At 42.3% G+C, this 21,206-nt stretch overlaps 1 protein-coding gene across 49 annotated transcripts in view; it reads left to right on the forward strand.

Moving 5' to 3' along the window:
• FARS2 (phenylalanyl-tRNA synthetase 2, mitochondrial) overlaps positions 1–21,206 on the forward strand; it is a 465,546-nt gene that overhangs the window by 30,140 nt on the left and 414,200 nt on the right. The window lies entirely within an intron of this gene.

Genomic DNA, 21,206 nt, shown 5'->3' on the forward strand with positions numbered 1-21,206 from the left:
CACCAGGGTCTTTGTGGCATTCTGAAAATAGTACTTTGCCTGAGTGATGCTGGCTCAGCTGGGCCTGTGTGTTCATGTCACAGACTGTCTCCAGAGCCTCCTACATTGCTGCCAGGGAGGTGCCCCTGAAAATAGAGACCGAGGGGCCTCCTTTACCCTGCTTATCTGGGAATGCCCTCTGGGTGGGTGATCTCTTTTATGCTACATTTTAAGGAGGGCCTCTGGGTGTGCATGGCCCTGAGCTCCTCTCCCAGGTTTGGGGGTGAGTGGCTTGTACAGTATACCATCATAGCTCGGTTTAGTTTTAGACAAAGACTCCTGGTCCCAGCATATCAAGGGTCCACAGTCATGCTCAGATGAACTCTGATGGAGAAGGTATCTTTAGAATAATCTCTAATTCAGTGGTTCCCAACCTTGGTTTTACAGTGCAGTCCACCTGAGGAGCTTAAAAAAATAATGATGCCAGAGGCCCAGTTCCAGAGATTCTGATGTTACTGGTCTGGTGTGTGCCCTAGCCACTGGGATGCTTAAAAAGCTCACAGGGACCTGCCTGGTGGCACAGCAGTTAAGTGAGCATGTTCCGCTTTGGCGGCCTGGGGTTTGCCGATTCGGATCCCGGGTGCGGACATGGCATTGCTTGGCAAGCCATGCTGTGGCAGGTGTCCCACATATAAAGTAGAGGAAGACGGGCACAGATGTTAGCTCAGGGCCAGTCTTCCTCAGCAAAAAGAGGAGGATTGGCAGCAGATGTTAGCTCAGGGCTAATCTTCCTCAAAAAAAAAAAAAAAGCTTCACAGATGATTCTAGTGTATGGTAAAGGTATAGGACTGTTGCTCCAATTTCTCTTGAGTGCTTTGTTCTGTGGTTTCTAATTACAATTTTTACCATCGCAAAATATACAGAAATGTCTTTTCTCAGGGTGTCCTTATTAGCAGGGATTGCTGGAATGTATTCCTCACATACAAAGGGAATCTCTTCTATTTTGTTTACTTGTGGTAGAAAAGTATTTTTGTCTCCTTATGGGGTATGTCTCTGTATTCATACAATTTAGTGCTGGTTGCTGTAGAGGACACATCTTTACTCTGCAGAGCTTTGAGATTAGGAATACAGAGGAAGGATAGCTATTTGTTCACCTAAATTTCAACACAAGCTCCAGGTCATTTTCAGTGTTGTGATGGCAGTTTCATTTTATAAACTGAAGACTGTAATGATGTCTGAGCTGACATTTCTGAAGTTCCTGAAGGCTTCTCATTTAGACACTTACCACCTCTAGCACTTGCCCTCCTGTGCATTTAAACACTCAGCCATATCATTACTTTGGGAAATCTGGCTCTGTGTTTGGGTAAACCACATCGTCAGTCTGAAGGGTCTTTGGTTTAGAGGAATGCTTTGTCTGAGCCCTCCTAGGCCCTTGAGTTTGTTTAGAAAGACAGTGACAGGTCTAGTATTGTCCTCCTGGTGTTGGACTGGGGGCTTTAAGGTTATTTGGTTGAAAGTTCATCAAAGTTTAGAGATGAGATTTGGGGTTTGGGGAAATAAGTGTTCTCTTTGTTTTGATTTTGTTTTAAAAATGAGCGTTTAGATATAAAATTTTAAAACTTTGTCATTGTTTGTCATTTATCCATGAGAGCTCTGTCAGCAGTTGAAGCAGAAAGGATGGATCCCTGGTGGCTTTCCTGCTGTGTATCTCTCAAACAGCTCACTTAAGGGCAGAACCTGATTGGGTTACTCCAGTAGTTGAGGACAAGGACTTCCTACCCAACCCAAAACATTTTCAAATATAGGCAGAGCAGAGGAATATAGACTATATTTCATAGTAGTTGTGGGGACTGGACTGGGAAGATGGCTGTCTTCTCACATTTGTGCGGATTTCTCCCCTTAGGTGAGTGATAGGTGTATGTGGAGGTGGGAGGTGGAACAAGGGCACTGTTAGATGAGAGGGACAGATTCCTTAGATAAAAGGCAAGGGCTCTAGTCATTTCTGATGTCTTAGAAAATGAAGTCTGTGCTTCCCAGGAGGGACTTTAAGGGGCTCTTGGATCAGTTGGTGTGGTTTTTCTAGTCTCTACTCTCATTGGTTTTCCTTATCTCCTTCCCTCTAATTATTCCCTGGCTGTTAACCTCCAGGGGCTGATTAGTTACACATGTCACTAAGAAAAAGTCAAGGGTTATAACAATGGGAGACTTAATTTTCTATTGCCTTAACTTAGTTTTTAACATGCTGGATATTTGAAATGAAAAAGGCAGCAAGGTATCGGCAAATTCTCTTCAAGAATGTAGCCCATTGTTTTGTGGAGGATGTTCTGCCAGCCCCTCTTCCTGTCCTCATCCCACCCCCACCCCACCTCCTGGGTCTCTCAAAGCCAGAATCATTTCTAAGAGAAACAATTCAGAAATGATTCCCTTCTAGCAATGATAGTGTGTGTCATCTTCATATAAGAAGTATAGAATCAAATACTATATTATAATAGGATGGGGAGGGGCCACTAATATAACTATAAAACACTTGTGTTTTTGTAAAAGTAACAAATGTTATTCCAATTTTATTGAACATGAGGATAACTTTTACACAGAGGTACTATCAGATGATTACAGTGAACTACCTCCTCTATTTCACTCATTCTCTGTTGAAAAACACAGATGAGTAAGATGTGGTCCTTACCCTCTTAAGAATTTACCAGGGAGCTCCTTCTACCATTTATCTTGGAGCCTTACCCTCTTCCATAGTTACCAGTCACGTCCATCCCTCCATCCCCTTCCTTGTCCACTTACACATGCCTTGGTGACAGTTTTCTCACATCTTGGCGCACTTCCTCTTTGGAATGCACTGCTCTCTTTTCATTGTGGCACCTACTGCTCCAAGTGTGGTCCTAGGACAGCAGTTTCAGCTCCCCCCGCCCCCCGGCAATCTGTGTTATAACAAGAGCCCCCGGTGACTTGGGTGTACAGAATGTGTTAATATGCAGATTCTATTTCATTATGGCTGGGTGGGGCCTGAGAGTCTGCATTTCTAATGAGCTCTCATGTGATGCTGATGCTGGTCTGTGGACAACACTAGGGATGGCAAGGCTTTGCTCTAGAGAGCCTACCTAATCCTCCCCAGTGTCAGAGAGTAGCAAAGATGTTTGGCCTCCCTGATAATATGGGATAACATAGGTAGCTAACCAAGTACCTCTGGCCTAAATACTCTCATGGGGAGCCAAAGTTACAGAAAAAAAAGTGCCTGCTTGCTTTGTGCAAGACACAGCTTTCAGAGCTTTATTAATATACTTGATCCTCACAACTGTCTTATGAGGTGGGATTGGTATTATCTCCATTTTGCAGGTGGGGAGATTGAGGCACAGAGGGGTTAAGTAATTTGGCTAAAGTCACATTAACTAACAAGTGAAAGAGCAGGGCTTTGAATCCAGGCAGTATGGCCTCTGTACCCAAACTTTGAAAGGATTTCTGTGTGCTTCCTCTGTGTCTAAGGTGTCACATTTGCAGGGAAGTAGAGTCAGATCATGGTTCAGAAATGAGTCTGTCTTGGTTGGGTAGTGGGGTGGTTCCAGAAGACAAGCTGAGTACAGGTGTGTGGTAAGGATGGTTTAGCAACAGAGAGTAGGGCCACACTGTACATGTTCAATGGCCAGGATTAGTGGAGGAAGGAGAGGCAGGCAGGGTGCCTGTAGCTGAGGAGCAAGAGGGCATGTGCTGTAAACTTTTATCAAGCACTATAAAGCATCAGATACTGGGGTTTACATTCATTATTTCACTTAAACCTTATAATGATCTTATGGCATAGGTACAAATTTTACAGATAAAGAAACTGAGGTTTAGAGAGATTAAGTAATTTTCCCAAGGTCAACAGAGAGGAGGGTCACATAATTTGAATTTTAAGTCAGTTCTGTCTGATCTCAAAACCTGTTTCGGAAACTTCTTTGCTCTGCTGCCTCCCTGGACAGGGACTCAGAGCAGAAATTAAGATGCAGAGGAGAGATCAGAACTTGGTTATTGACACTGCAATATAAAGAGGTGCTTGGCCCTAGGAATGGGGGCCAAGAGAAGAAGATAAGAGCAGCAAAGCAGAGAACCCACAAAACTCATTCATTGCTGGCTGTTTAAAACTGGACTGGAGCTCCCAAGGAGCTCTCTGTGAAGGACTGGTAACCGGATTGGATGCAGGTTTGAAACTGCATGTGGGGTGGAGTGGCTGCAAGTTTAAATCAGTTTCCATCTGATGATTAATGTTTGTTAGGATTGAACACTCTTCCTGACCTTCTGCATCCTTCCTCTCTGAGTTAGCCCAGGAGAGGACAGTCCTGCCCTCACTTTGACTCCTGTTTCTTAGACACACACCTGTGTGGCAGCAGTGGTGGTGCCACACTCCTCTGCTTCACCAGAAGTGAAAGGTGGTTTCTGATTTCTTCCCCTGATCTTTATGGTTATTGTATTTCTTACCACAGTCATTTCTCCTTGCTGCAAATGTGAAACTCTGAGCTTATTTACTTTAAATAAATTATCATACAGCCCTGTGTGATCCCATATAAATCTCTTAAACAGATACTGAAAGTTTATGGTTTGCCTGGGGAATTCTCTGCCTTGGGATGCTTGTAATGGAGGGAATTGACTGGGGTTCACAGATGGGCGCTGCTCATTTTTTGGCAATCATTGACAAGTACACAGCACGTCCAGGTGGCTCTCCGTGAAGCTGCTTTGTGCACACGGCTCTCAGCCCCCTATGCAGTGTGGAATGCCGCTGGTCTCCTTCCTCCCTGGGTGAGATAGCAGGCTGCCGTGTCTGATGTGGCCCCTCTCCTCTTTATCTTTATGATCAAAGGCCTGCATTCCATTTTTTAAAAAAAGGTTATCTTTTAGTAATAGAAGTGTCAGAACTGTATTACGGAAAGCTGAGAAATAGGGAAAAAATATGCTCATTCACCATCCTATAACAGTGATTATCAGTTCTTTAACTTTTCTTCAACGATTTTTACAGAGTTGTACCATATCTGCATTTCTCCTTATTGCTACATAATCTCCACCATTACTATTTTAATGATTGCATAATATTTTGTTGTGATAATGTACCATTAATTAACTCTGTTGTTTACATGTACACTGCTCCCAACTTTTCACAGTTATTAGTAACACCACAAGATGTATGTGTGTATATAGCTATTTCTGTATTTTGACTTAGCTTCTTAGGATAGAGTCTCAGGTGTGTCGTTACTAGGTCAAAGAGTATGAACAATTTTATAACTTCTAAAACATACTGCCAGATTGCTTTTCAGAGGAGTGGAACCAATTTACAGTGCCATCACAGTCATTTGTTTCCCAGATGGTGAGTTAGGGTTAGGGATGCAGCCTCTCACAGTAGGAGAGGAGGAGGAAGGGTGTGTGTGTGTGTGTGTTTGCAAAACTCACTGGTTCACTGGTTCATATGTGTATTGATTTAAGCCTCAGTGACTCTATACATTGTTCTCATTAATAGGAATATGCTAAGGGTCTAGTGCCAATATAATAGTCACTCAGGTCAGTGTTTAATATAGCAGTGTGCTAGACATGCAGTAAAGCAAGATATAAGTATTTACTGTTTCCCTGGAATTTGAAATTTTTAAAAAGTTGGCAAAGGTGAATTGACAAGAGCATTCAGTCATTGCGACAAGTTTCTTAGTGGCCTCCTACTTTTTGGGAATACCTAATGATTTGGAGATGAAGGTGGAAGTTGAAGGAGGTTGGTAGAACAGGCGAGGGGAGGGCATTGGAAGTACCTGGGCGTGTGCTCAGAAGTGTGCCTAGTCTGTGCAGCATAAATAATCTCACCTGGTAATTACAGTCTTTCAGCTGCTGAATGGAGTGCTTGTCTTGAAAAGGATTGTGAGGTCACATCTAGCTATTTGTTCTAGAAAATTGCAATTTTATTCAACTTTTTGCATTCCCCTTTGGATGGTAAACATTAAGTGCCTTAAAGTAGAGACTATACCTTTTAAAATTATTACTTTTTATACCCATCCCCTACAGTATCTAGCACATTGTGCACGTAAGTGGTGGTTTTGTGTCTTCTGATTGGATGAATGAATGAATGAGGGAAATTAATACTTTATCTTCATGGTCCCAGGAGTTCTACCAAAGCCCTGTGGTTGAGTAATGGGATCTCACAGTTCTTGTGCTCACATGTAAAACCTGCAGCAGATTTCACAGCGCTAGAGGAAGAGCAAATTTCAGCTGAGAAATTTGGAAAGGGTAATGCCGGAAAAGACCTTAGACTCATATATATTTTCTCCCACATCATCTAATGGGACCTCCTTGTTTGACCGATGAGGAAACTGAACCTATTAAGGCTAAATGTCTTCCCCAAGGTCGCACAGATAGTGGACGATGACTGGGAGCTCAGATCTGGGTCTTTTGGTTCCTGGTTTACTGTCCTGTCTGCTGTGCTGTGTTGGGAGAACGTGGGGTGCTTGTTTTGCTACTCCCACCCACCCGTGTCCTCAACAGATGTGTATTTGGAGTTTTCTTTGCTATATGCCCATGTTCTTCCTCTCTTTGTAGCTTCATAAAAATGTGTTTAAAGTTTGTGACCTTGATGCAATAGTCAGACTGGGGTCCAGAGTAGTAACGGCCTAGAGATTTGTATTGTGAGCCAAGAGATAGTGTGGGATCAAAATTCTGTTCCATACAAAATTACAACTTTGCATTATCTCTGAGTTTGAATATGAACTTTTTCCATTTTAAAGGAAGAATGTTCAATGTTAGTTGTGGTACATGATTTGAGTGTGTATTTGCCACAACTGTGCTCCTAATAAAACTCTCATGATCCATATGCTTGCAGTAGAGATTTAAGGTTGTCAAGGGAGCGTTAAATTTGAGTTGCCTGATTTCTTTTGTGTGACTGAAATCCAAACCTCAAAATTGCATCTACTGGGTAGTGTTTTTTCCTCCTTCCTCTCCATAACCTCTCACCCTCAATATGACAAGCACATTTGGTTATTTAGTTGAAATTCTGAAGCTAAAGGCTTTAATAGGGAAGTGCTCATGGTGAATGTCAAATGAAACGACTGAGGAGACAAAGCAAGAAAGAGAATTAGCAGTCTACTGGTTCTTTAACAGCCGTGTGATTCCGCCCTGGGATTTGAATGATTTGTAGATGACTGGACCCTGCTCGGTCCGTGGTGGCTCGAGTCCTCTTGAAATTGATGTTAACCTCATAAGCTGTCACTAGTTGTAGCTACTGGGTAATTGGGTTTGGAATTTATGGATATTTACATTTCAGGGGGCTTTTACTGTGTTTCTGTAACTTTGGAGTAGAAATGTTTGTCCTTGGTATGACTGAACAGCTTGTTTTATGCCTGGTGCTCGAGTGGTTAAAACTGTCTCAGTGTGTAAGCCACTTTCTTTCTGGGAGGGCATAAAAGATAATCTAGTTAATCCTACTTGTGGACTGCTGGACAGGATGATTTTTCTTCACATCCCCACTAAACTAGCTCCATACTGTCTTCTGTGCAATAACTGGTAATATGGTTATACAGTAAAGAGAAGTTAGCAGTGTTTCACTGGCTTGACAGTAATAAACATTTTGTTACAGTCTGCTGAGGTCGGCACCTTTTTTACCTTTGTTTGGTCTTGAAGGGATTAAAATTTTTTTCACGATAGCAGCTATTAGCTTGTTCTCAAAAATTTAAAAAATAAGGAAAAATTGAAGTGAGAGAAAATTTTCCCAAGTTCCCTCCACCTGAAGGGAAACTACTTATTACATTTCAAAATTTTCTTTTGTTCTTTTTCTATACGTAATTTTTATGTGGTTGTAATTAGACTGATTATGAAAATTTTACCTTTTTTTACTTAACACGTATTTTTTCCTTGTTATTATATAATTTCCTTTATGGAAGCTTAATTCTTCATTGAGAGGGATTTATTAAAATATTTGCTTATTCTGTCAGCATCTGGACCAGAGGCTCAGTTCTTTTTCATCTGTGGGATTTTGCATTGCCCCTGAGTAATGGAGACTGATGTGGGTAGACAGTAGTGGTGGGCTCCCTCCTTCCTTTGAGAGTCATTGATCTGCACCTGTCCAATATTTTCCTCACTGCAAATTATCCTCTGTTGAGCTTTTTGTGCATAAAGCTTTGTATGTATTTAAGATTAGTTCTTTAGGATATTTTCCTAGGGTAGAATTGCTGGCCTAAAAGAATAAACATTTTGATGTTACACACGCACGCGCACGCATACACACTAGTTTGCTGTTGTATTATATTGTAAATATTGTTTTCCACAAGTTGATACTAGTAATGTCAAATGGATGAACTATCTGTATACTACATATAACACTGGATATTATTAGCTGTTAAAGCTTTGTTAACTTGACAGGCACAAAATAGCATTGAGTTTTTAATTTAGTAAGTTTGTGCCTCTTGGCATGTATTTGTTAATTATTTGATTTCCTATTTTGTGAATTACTTCATCTTGGCTTAACGTTGTGGTGGGTAGGAAGGGGTGGCGCCTGTCAGAATCTTGGTGAGGTGAGCATGGTTGAGACACAGAGCTGCCCTTCTGGCTTGATCTTGGCAGGACCCTCCGTTGTGCTTTAGCTTCTGCGTTCCCTGGTGGCAGGCAAGTACTCACTCTATCCACACTGCTTCAGGAAATGAGAGTCTTTAAAGACTGAAGTAAAGGGAGGGTGTGAGATGCTACACCGAAATGATAGTATGATTTGTAGCTGTCCAAAGAGTAAGGACAATGTATATGTGCTGACAGAGAAAGAATTCCAGTGCATGTTGTTATTAAAAGCAAGATGTGGTACATGACCCTGTTTGTGGAAAGAATCAAAAAGAATATATTTTATAGATTAAATAAACACTGCAGGGGCTCCCCCTACCTTTCCAAAAAGGATCACAGGAAACGTAAACTGTTGAAGGAAAAGTGACAGTGACTGAGGTGGAGACCAAGGAGGGATCTGGTTTGAATCATGTATATATGTATATATATGTATATGATCTGTTTTTAATATTAGTTTTAACTCAACAAAAGTGATCTGAGTATGAGATTACCTGGCTTTCTTTCTCTTTTTACTTCTCTGTATTAAAACATACACGCATCTACACAAACGTAATAAATGTTATTTATAAAAAAATTTGTACAAAAGTTTTCTTATTTGTAAATTGCGGTATTGGACTCAGATCAGCTTAATTTATTTATCCTGTCCTCTTTACATATGAGAAACCCTCTTAAGGGTGAGACTTTTTCAATTTTTGACCTTAGTGGTTTATTTAGCTGAGAAGAGGACCATGAGCCTCTTTTTAAGCACTGGCATGGAGGGTAGGTGAGAACCTAAAGGTTTGCAAGTGATGGGAACAGGGGGCTCATGACTGGATCTAGCCATCAGAAATGAGAGACAAAGAGCCACCCACAGCCTGCTTTCTTTTGTAACTGCAACGCGTTTCTGATCTATGTTGATATAATTTATCCATTGTGGCACCATCTGAATTTACCACTGTCGATTTGTTTGGGGGTAAAAGTTAGTTTAAATAACTTTCCATGCATCACAGGATCTTCTGAATGTTTCTGGGTTTTATGCAGTACACATATTTTCATCCACAAACCACACTTAGGTACCATGAAAGCTTTTTGACTTCTAACGAACTTTTTAGATGTATGCAATGTCTGAAACTTGTAGATAATTTAGAAATGAGAAAATAACTTGGGACGATTTTCTGGAAGCAATTCAGGTTATGAATAAAGCTGCAATCCTTCTGAATACACCTTTAATTTGAAAGGATGGCAGTTTCATTCATAGCATTCATTTATCCCCAGAAATTAAAGTATAAAAATTTCAATGAGAACTTCTTCTGGGCTTTGCCTACTGTTAATCTATAATAAGTCTCATAACTTACATTTTTGTAGCATTTTTTTGTGTCGCAGAAGACTTTTTTTATACACTCTCATTTATGCTTCATAACAGCCCTGGGAAATAGACTGGGAATTATCTTTGTTATCTGAGGACTTATTGTTTGACATTTGAGGACTGTATTGCCAACCTAGATAAGATGTTAACAGTGGTGCAGAATATTAGAGTAAGACAGTGAAAAGAACCAATGGAGTAATAAAACTTAAAGATTTAGCTCATTTCTGTAACTGCTGGCAATGTGCTTTTTAAGGAGTGTTTTGAAAAGTAGGGTTATTCCCAGGATATGCTACAAGGTGTGGGGCTCTCTCTTCATGCCTCCTGTTCTGGGCTGTTATTTCCTAAAGAGCCATTTCTCAGATTTCAAGATCACAGTGCCAACGCTTGCTCTATCAGTTTTAAGGGATCCAACTTGGACTCAAAAAATTTGAGTGCCCAATATGTGCAAGTACTATAAGTGCTGGAGACCAGTCCAGTCCTGAATAGCGAAGTCACCATCCATTTTCTTAGGAGTTTCCTTCTGGTGCTTCCTGTTGGGGATGTGTGGTCACCAAGAAGGACATGTCCCTGCTCCCAGAGAACTTGGTGTTTGACGGGGGGTACTGTCAGGTCAATAGGCAGACCCAACACCTTGTATTCAGTGGTATAATCGGGGAAGTACAAATTACCAGAAAGCACACAGGTGTGGCCTCTAACCCAAATTTGAGGATTCTGGGTGTTGGAGTGTGAGTGTGTGTGTATTTGGAAGGTGGTGGGAGTACAAAGCAAACTTACCAGTAAAATGCAAACAACCAGCATCCTAAAAACAAACCTCAGTTTTATTTACTCAGATAATGGTTTATTAAAGGATCGTCTGAATCCCGTGTTGGAAATTTAACCTTCTCCTGTCTGGGAGGGATATGCCAGACAATACCAAGTCCTTCACCCAGGTCGACCCCAGGTTGCGTGTCTTCTGAGAGCCGCCAGCAGGGTTAAACCTTTTTAGCTGTGCACACCCAGAGAGACTGTCATCAGCTAGTTCTGGTTACCTAGTCATTTCCTAAATTACTACTAGTTTTATACTTTGTTTTTTAGCAAGGTATAAAATTTTATTGAATAAAGGCCAATTGGTGTAGGGCCATACTTTTATCATCTTATCTGGTTCCCAGCTGTATTCACGACTTACACATCACAGCTTTTACAGCACAGGTCTGCATGTACTGCATGTATAGGTGTTTAATATGTGTTTTCCTTGTTAGTAACTTGATTGGGTATCCCCCAGTAGGTAATTTCCATTAGAAAATTCTTTAAGAACTCTACTAGAAGTCACAGGGAGCAAAGTAGATTTGCACAAGTCTTAAATGGAGGAGGAGTGTTCAGAGGGAACAGCCTCAGCAAAGCCTTGCATGTGAGAAAGCATGAGAAAATGTTGAAAAAATAGAAAATGGTTCAGGCAGGCTAGTCTGTGGTTTGGAGCAGCAAGTGGTAAGAGGTGAGTCTAGAGAGGTAAGCAGTGGCTGGTTCAGTAGTTCCCAAAACTTTCCTGTATGCTGGAATCACCTGGGAATTAAAAAAGATGCTGATGACTGGCTCCCACTCCCAGACATTGTGACTTAATTGGTATGGGGTTTGCTGGGGCATTGGGAATTGTAAGGCTTCCTAGATTTCAATGTGTAGCAAAATTTGGGAACCTCCAGGCCAATTTATGAAGGGCCTTATAATTATGCTGAGGCATATGAATTTTATCCATAGAGACATTTTTGGCATTAGGGAACCACAGAAGGATTTTAACCAAGAGAGTGACTTGATCAGACCTGTACATTTGGAAGATCATGCTGGTTGTTTTTGGGAAAATGGATTGGGGAAGCTAAGATTGGAGGCAATGAAACCAGTTAAGGGGCCCCTGTAGATAAAGAGGGCCTGATGGAGGGAGCAGCAGTAGAGATGAAAGAGGTAGATGGATCCCTGAGATATTGAAGAGATGGATGCAGCAGAACTTGTGGTGGATGGGATGGGGTGTGTAGGATGGAAGAGCATAACCAGTTGACCGAGGTGGATGGAAGCAGGGAGAGGAGGGATGATTTGGGGGAAGGGGGTGTCATTTCCATGTTTCAGCAGGGATCACCAGCCCTGCTGGTTTCTTCTAAGAAATAACTGAAGAAGTTCATCAGCTCTTTACTACTCACTGACCTCATGTGATGAACTGCCCGTAGTCTGATTTCTCCTCAGGTAAAGCTTCTATTTTGTTCTTCTTCAGTTTGAGCAGATGTTTTTTCCCTAGTAGTTAATCATCTTGTATATCTCATTTGCATAAGAGATCTGTTTAAGGGGGATTCTCCCCATACTTGTGATCCATGAAAGTCCTGGTGGCCAAGGGCTTCCCAGTGGCTCGGTGGCATCTAAAGAGCTTCAGTTCCCTTTTGTCAAGAATGAGAGGTAGTTGGGGAAATATAGATTTCATTACTCTTTCCTATAATTGAATTGAGAATTTATTACGTAAATCTTAAATGACAAAACAGGCAACTTCTGGGTGGAGATAATTGGTGCTTGATGGTTTTGCTAATGGATTCTTGTCTTTGTGAAAAGATGCGCTTTAGGGGTTTTTTGTAACGTAAGGTTTCTATATTTGTTTAAATGACTTGGATGTTATGAATAATCTTTTGGAATAAGGAACAGCCTACTTGGATATTATATAATCAGCTAATATTGTTGTGAGAATCTTGGACAAGCATTAATAAGGATTAGGATCCCCTCACTCCACATAACGCTAGATAATGTCAGACAAGGAGAATCTTCCTTTATGTATGCACTGTCTGACCTTTCTCCGTTATGGTAGCTTTTGTGTAAAGTTGTCCCATCTCTTTCCTTGCATGCGGTGCTCGCAAAACCCCATAGTGAAATCAAACCTTGTGTTTGACATTTAGGTCTGTTGACATGAATGTCATTCTAAAGTCATAAATGAAATCATAATGAAAATCACTATAGATTTACCTAGGTAAATGAGTAAGTTTTGAAGCCAGAAATCATAGAAGTTGATGGGAAATTCATTTGATGGTGAGAAAGAGGAGCAAAGAGAAATTATCAAAATACAAACTGAAAAAAAACACAAACCCACAATCTGAAAAATAATAAGACCTTAACATTAAGTATTTGCAATGGAGTGATATCTCTACCCCATCTTTCAGAGAAAGAATGATATACCAGCAATAAAACATATATTTCCCAAAGTACCAAGATCTACTGTTGGCAATATATTATTTTGAAAAGAATTTGTTTGTTTTATTTCTAAAGGATAGATTGATTTTTGGAGAAAGGGGAACAGAGGGCACTGAATACCTAAGACATTTGTGGTGAGCTGGTTATAAATGCATGTTTAGAGGCAAATGACTGTGATAAACGACCATATAGGAACCTGCTTTATTTAAATGAAGTCATTTCCCTCCTGCCACCTTGCATAGCATCAACAAATGAGTCGTGCATGAGAAGTACAGCCCCATATACTGCTGGAGCTCATTCTGTCATCCTCCTAGGGCTTCATTATGGAGAGGGATGCTGGTGGCTATCCAGATGCCTAACTGGCAGCCTTAACTGACTAATGGAACCATGTTCATGTTGGCTGACATCTGGTTTTGGAACTTATTTATAAAGAAAAAATCCTTGTAATCAAAACAGCCAGAAAGATTTTTAAATGTCAGATGTATTTCTCAAGATTCACCTAGGGTGAGTATCACTGTAGGAGGAATTAGCTACTTCCCGCAACACTTGTGTGTGTGGAGTATATTTTTCCTGTGTGTAAATAGTACTTTCAAAATAGCATGTTATAAGCAAAACCCTTGAAACAAACACAGACTTTGGAAGTTCTGAACGTTGTCAATAGGATTATAAAACTACCAAAATGACACATTAATAAACCAAAAAATTTATGGGACAACACATAAAGAGCTTGGAAGTCCACGTTCCTGTCCTCACAATAAGAAAGAAAGCTCAGTAAACTGGAAATCAACAACTCTTCTTAGATCCATCGGAGAATTGAGGTCACAGGGCAAACCACTATGCCGAGACGTGGTGAGAGAAGGATGCCTAGAGTCACAGTTTACCAACAGTGGAAGTTCAGGAGCATAACCCTTCTCCCTCCTACAACCCCCCTGCCCCGCACCTCTGCCCCGACCCCTCCATGACTGGTAGGAACAGTTAAACTATAATAGGTGAATTCTGAAGGCTCTATGTGCACAAGCTTGAGAGTTAAAAACTCCTGGGACCCAGTACTGGGGGGCCTCTATACTTTAATGAATTTTGCTTCCAGGAACCCCAACAGAATCTTGGAAATATCCTCTCCTGTTTCTGACAGTTGGAGGGGAAAAGTAACTGTTTTGAAATAGGTCCAGAGCATTCTGTTCTCCTAAACAAAAAGCTGCCCTCAAAAGAAACTATTTTAGCAAAGCTTAACAGACTTGGTTTTTACCAGAAACTAATTGACTTGGGTCAATTAGTGGGAAGTACCCAATACCAGCCCCTCTAAACTTTTGGTCTCATCTAAGGGGGAAAAAGAAAGCTGAGACACACTTGTGAAAGTCACAGCCCAGGGGCACAGGCTCACTTAAAGACTGAGACCCAATCAGAGGACTCTAGAGAGGGCTTCCCTGCCCCCACCACCTTAACACCACATCAGTCAGGCTCCTGGATAATAACGAGAGTCCAGCTAAAAGAGCTACAGGGCTCAGACTCTATTTAAGGGAAGCCTAAGGCAACAGGAAAGACAAAAACAAGGACACTGGAGGAAATTTTAGCCTCTGACACCCACAACTATCTCCTAGCCAGATAAACGTAAAACCTCACACTAAAGGCCTATTTACCTCAGTTGCTTTTACACAATGTATCATGTCTGACTTTCAACAAAACATTACAAGGCATGCCAAAAGGCAAAACACAGTTTGAAGAGACAACAGAGTCAGATGTGGTAGAGATTTTTGAATTATCAGACTGGGCATTTAAAATTATGATTAATACGCTAAAGGCTCTAATGGAAAAAGTGGAATAAATGCAAGAACAGATGGGTGTAAGCAGAGAGATGGAAACTCTGGAAAGAATCAAAAGTTAATGCTAGAAATCAGAAGCACTACAATAGAAATGAAAAATACCTTTTGGCTCATCAGTAGACTGGACATGGCCAAGGAAACAGTCAGTGAGCTTGCAGATACATCAGTAGAAACTTCCAAACTGAGAAGCAAAGGGAAAAAAGAATGAAAAATACCAAGCTGCTCCAAGTTGACGTTGGCCTGGCATGTTATGACTGAGACAGAGGTGGCTATGAAGGTAATTAATATGAGTCAGCAGAGCTTTTACACCCTCTGGAGACTATTGCTCCAAGTCCAAAGCATGAAGGCCTTGAATTACCCTAGTACTATGAAACTGTTTATGGTGATCTGGACCCAGGGCACACTCTATCTGGTCATGTTGTATGCTGGTGGAGAAGAGATGTTTGATTATGTACTGGACCACAGCCATGTGAAAAAAAAGAGGCTTGTGGTAAATTCCTCCAGATGGTGTCCACTGTGTAGTATTTGCCACTAGAAGAGTATTGTCCACAGGGACCAAAAGCCAGAAAGCCTTCTTGTTGATGTTGACCATAAGGTCAGATTTGCAGACTTTGGCCTCAGCAGTGTGTTCAGCAGCACCAGTAAGACGAATCCCTTCTATGGTAGTCTCCCTTATTATGCCCTGGAACTCTTCCAGAGCCATAATTACCATGGCCCCTCGGTGAATGTGTGGAGACTTGGAGTCAAGTTTTTATGATGGTCACTGGGTCCCTGCCTTTCTTTCTTTTTTTTTTTTTGAGGAAGATTAGCCCTAAGCTAACATCTGCTGCCAATCCTCCTCTTTTTGCTGAGGAAGACTCGCCCTGAGCTAACATCCATGCTCATCTTCCTCTGCTTTATATGTGGGACTCCTACCACAGCATGGCATGCCAAGCAATGCATATGTCCGCACCTGGGATATGAACCAGCGAACCATGGGCCACTGAAGCAGAACGTGTGAACTTAACTGCTGTGCCACCCGGCGGAACCCTCTTTTTTTTTAATTACTGAGGAAGCTTTGCCCTGAGCTCACGTCTGTGCCAATCTTCCTCTGTTTTATATGTGGCATGCTGCCACAGTATGGCCACTGACTAGTGGTACAGGTCCGTGCCCAGGAACCAAACCTGGGCCGCTGAAGCAGAGCATGCTGAACTTAACCATTAGGCCACGGGACCAGCCCTGGGTCCCTGCCTTTTGAGGGAGAGGACTTCAGAGATCTGTGGGAGTGGGTATTGAGTGGAATACATGACTTTGCTGTCTTCATGTCCATAGCGAGTGAAAACCTGCTGAAGAAATTCCTGATTCTCAACCCCAGTAAGAGAGGCATTTTGGAGGAAATCATGAGGGGACCTGGTGGGTAAACATGGGCTCTGAAGAGGAATTGAAACCTTACATCGAGCTACTCCTTGACTATAAGGACCCTTGGCAGACTAAGTTAATGCTGTCCATGGGCTACATGTGGGAAGAGACCCATGACTCATTGATGGGCCCGAAGCATGAGGAAGTAATGGCCGTTTGTTGGCTTGTGGGCTACAAGATAGCACAGCTGGGGAGGGCTGTATCATCACTATGAATTCCCTGCCTACAGCTGATCCCACCACTACTGAAGTATTTCCCCATCCTGTAAGTTAGAGCCTAGGGTCTCTGTCAACCCAAGCAGTGGAGTACTGCCATTCCCACCTTTACTTCCTTGTCTAACGCAACAGAAAATCAGTAGAATGAGGACCAGGAGTCAGAGTGGAAGGCCAGCAGAACAGCCAAAGTGACTGTAATCCCATACCTGGCCTGGAGATGAAGACCAACACCCGAGTACAGCCCCTACCATCACCCTGTAGCCTCCCCATGCACCTACAATACCAGCAATAGTGGTGGAGCCCTGGTCAGATCCACCTTCCCCCAGCTGTATGTGCATGGCCTGGCCACCCCAAAGGACTTTGTCTTGAGGATGGAGGTGTGCAAACTGCTGTGGGGTTCTCTCCATGAGATTCAAATTAAGAAGCTCTCTGGCACCTCCGTGGCATTCAAAAGCATCGTGGCCAAAATAACAGCAAAGCTTAAGTTTATGGGATTGTCAGGAGCTCCGGAAAGACCGGCCCCTCCACCTGCACCTGGTAAAACTTCAGAGACTGGACTGTTTCCTGGAGGATTTCTCTCCTCCCCTGCTCTTCTCCCTCTTTTCATTCATGTTTGTGGGGCAGGGGAGATGGTTCTGTAAAAATAAAGAAAATCAATCAAAAAAAAATTTAATGGGTAAGCATTTAACATCTTATTTTCTGAGTTGCTTTTAGTGATGGATTGTGGGAGGTGATTATTGATTTGAATGGTCCACATGTATGTTTGTCTTAGACAAGTATCTTAGTTATCACTTTCTTGAGCAGATTGTATAACAATGATATTAACACCAACAAATAACAAGAGCATTCACTATTGTCCAAAAGTTTCTCTACCATTCCAATTCATTTTAGCCACAAATGCCCATTTAGCAGATTGGGGAATGCTGAGGGAGGTTAAGTAGCTTGTTGACATCATGGAGCTGGTGAGTGGCAGAGCTTATGTCCTGAGCTTGTGCTCTCAACCCTGGGGCTCTGCAGCCTCCCTAGGCTCAGGACTGTGTCTTGTAGAGTCCTGTTTTTTGACATCACTTAAGGGGTCATTATAGTCATCTGGGAGATGAGAAAACCAACCACTTTGTGTAGCATTTTTCAGAGCACTTTAGGAATTAATTTATCTGTAGTCCCCTAAGTCCCTCTCTGCATAAGCAAGACATAGTCTTGAGTACAAATTCTACCTCAAAAAAGTGAAAGAAAAATGAAGCTGTCCAGAGTTCTGGAAACGCTAAGGGTGTATGGAACCCTATTTAGCCTAAGGGACAGTGCCCTCTAGGCCCTTTGGGGAGGCAAGTGGGCCTCCCAGGGGTTACAGCTTTTGGAGGAGCCTCATTCAGATCTAACCGGAGGGTGGTGGCCAGCGGCATGGCCTTCCTGCTGCTCTCCTGCCTCATGTCAAAATCCTTACGAACCAGAGAGCAGTTGTGAAGTGAAGACTTCAGAATGAACATCTGTTGTATATTTGAAATCCACTTATTAAATTGGAAGAGCCCCTTTCCCTGGCCCAATCCTTTTCCATTAATGGACAAATTAACTTATCCAAGTAGTTAATGTTTTGACTCCTGAGGGGATATTAGGAGCTGGATGCGTATATCATATGTATAATAAGTATTTGTCAAACTGATGCATTTATTGGGCAGCTACTATGTGCCTGAATAGTGCTACAGCCAGGAAAGTGAGTAAAATATAGTGCTTGTCCTCTAGGAGCAAACACTAGTTGGAGGTTCATTCACGAGTCTTTATTATGTGCCTAGAGCCAAGCAAGTAATAACGGAGCATCTGTTTACTGTTGGTTGTTGAATGGTGCAGATAAGGATAGAGGATAGGCGCTTCGTCCAGCCTGGGGGAAGGGAGGTTAGGTTTGGGAGAAGAGGTGGGAAGGAGAGGCTTCCCAAAGGAAGTGAGGATTGAAAGGATGGATGGGTGGAAGTTAGCTGGCTGAGGAGGGAAGAGGGCAGGACGGATCTTCAGAGATGTGGCCCTGAGAAGGCCCAGAACGTACATTTCAGGAGTCCATTTCAGCAGTGAGCTGTGTGTGTGGTGAAAACAGCACCCCTTCCACTGGGAAAGTCAGGGTGGAAGAAATAAGTTCCGGGCTGTTGGGGCCACTTCACCACTTTCCTGGTTGCCTGGAACACAGACCAGACTGAGAAAATTTCAGATGCACGAACTCAGTGCTTTCCCAAGGTGTTCTGTAGAACACAGGAGGCTTGGATATTAATAAATGCCATGTGATAAATAGGTCCCAAGGTCAAATTGGTTCAGAAAATGCAAATACCCATTTGTGAATCTTTCAAGAGGGTAAAGTCTGCAGTTTTCCGGAAGGTTTGAGAAGCCTTTCACCTGAGCATCTTGAGATGGGAAATGCTGTGTCACCACCACATGGCATGGATGTTACCAGCCTGGTCTCATAGGTCCGGTTCTCCCTGAAGATACACTGCCCTCCAGAGAGCAAGGCAGCTTGAGGCAGGCTGGAGGAGGGCGGCTGCAGATGCGTTAATGATGGGAAGACCCAAAAGTGGAGAATGAAAGCAGGTGTCCAGTTGACTGGTGTTCACCTTAGCCCACTGCTCCTCTGTCCTGTGCTGGGTACGTAAGCCCTTCTAGGTCTCCAAAGTGCCGTCTTTGTGCTGTGGCTGGAAAGGGTTTGCTCCTTTCTGTTCTCACTTCTTTGCATTCTTCTGACCTCTTAAGACAAAACAGAGACTGGAATGGATATTAAAGTCAATGGCTATTTTTGTAGATGAAATATTGGTTGGGAGAAATTATTGATTGGTATGGGAGAGGTTGAGAAATTGTTTGGTTTTCATCCTTTGAAACATGAGAAATTTGTGCTTTTTAAGATTTTTGGTTTTCAGATTTGATGGGAGCTTGTTAAATTGTTTTAGCGCGAGCTATCATAAGAATCCTCTCATTTATACTGGAAATGTCAGGGTTATCAGTGAGGGCTGGTCTTTCAGAGAGGATCTGCCCTACTCTTGGGCCTCAAAGGGAAGGAAGAGGAATTGATTTTCCCTGATTCCGTAGAGCGCCTGTCTTGGGTCACCTGTGCAAAATGATCATTGCCCCAGTCACTCTCCTGACGTCAGTGTTAACTTCAGTAAGCGATTTGATTTGTAGTTTTCATGATGCTCGTGTTCTTTTGAAGTCTTCTATGGTAAAAGGTCTTTACAGATCATGTAGGGTGGTGCATTGGGCTTGATGTGTTCTTGCATCGTTTGCGGAAGCCTCCTTCAACGAGCGTGGAACAGGAAGGGGAAGACTGGGCATGAGAAGAGGGGAAGACGCAGTGAGCAGAGGTGGAGCTGGGAGTGTGGGATGAGTTGAGGGTGGGGTTCTTGTGTTTGTTTATGTTTCCCTCTTATCATCATTGATCCTGGCCTCTGTGCCTTGGAGGAGGCGAGGTCAGGACAGCGCAGGGGTGGTGGGTGAGAGCATTCAGACAGGGAAATGTACAGAGAGGAAAATTTTGGACTCAGCTTTTGTGTGTGTACTTCATCCCCATTAGGTGGGTGTCTTCTGTGTTTAGTGTGTGCTCCACAATCATTTGTCATCCGTACAAGAAACCTGTGGTATAAACTGATTAAGTTTCACATTTCTCCTGTCTCAAATAAAATGTGTTTGGATGCTGGAACCTCCAGTTACCACCCATTTCTCCCTCACCCTCTAAATGCCTCATATACGTTGACATCCTTAGGAAGTGCTATAGCATTTTTGTGGAATTATTAATAAGATTAGTTACATACTTGCTCAACTGCTTAGAGATGTGCCTTATGGCACAAAAAAGTAGAGGGAGTCGAGCTTTATGATGTGAAGGAAGGTAAATGTCTTGCATTATTTTTAAATAACTGTTGGTGTGAAGCCTTGTGGTTTTTATGTCTCCCATATGAGAGGTAAAGAATCTGAGAAATTCATTAGTTTTAAAAATGTCGTTTTGGGGGGAAGAAAATGGAGCCCTTTGTAGACTTGAGTGAGTGATAATTCACACCTGTATTTCTGGTTTGCAATTTGATGGCTGGGAGATGATGTCTTTATTTTGGGCAGTTACCGTTGAGAACAAGTGCCATATGGTAACAAGGCAAGAAAGTCTCAGAATCCTTCTTTCTTCTTTCTTTCTCCAGAATGGGCTAATGACTTATTTGTGGCTTTTCCTTTACATTCTTCCCTCTCTTTGCAGAGCATGTTACAATGTCCTATTAACATCCTCTTTGGTAAGCAGAGCTATTTAGGTTCACGTTAGTATACCTGACAGTTTGTTATAGTCACTGAGAAACTTAGTTCCCCAAACAGCCAATTCAATTTAGATAAACATTAAAACACAATACAATTCTCCATATAACATAGACCAGAAGACTAGGTAGTTTGTCACCAGTCGCTTGGAACCAGTGCCAGGAGCCACTCCGAACCAGTGCCAGGAGCAGCTCAGAATCAGTGCCAGGAGGTGCTCAGAACCAGCGCTAGGAGCTACTCAGGATCAACTTCCTGAATGAGCCTTTTATCCTGCCTCTCATCACCTTGGGTGGTTCAGGTCTAGTGTTCGGACTCAGCCTGTCAGGATTCCCCAGAATACAAGCCAAACTTATATTTTCAGGGGATCAAACCAGACAAACAAGGTGAAGAACAGTTGCTTTCTTAAAGATACTCACTGAGAGCCCAGAGATGTCT

The sequence above is a fragment of the Equus caballus genome, chromosome 20, assembly GCF_041296265.1.
Source record: "Equus caballus isolate H_3958 breed thoroughbred chromosome 20, TB-T2T, whole genome shotgun sequence".
Taxonomy (NCBI): domain Eukaryota; kingdom Metazoa; phylum Chordata; class Mammalia; order Perissodactyla; family Equidae; genus Equus; species Equus caballus.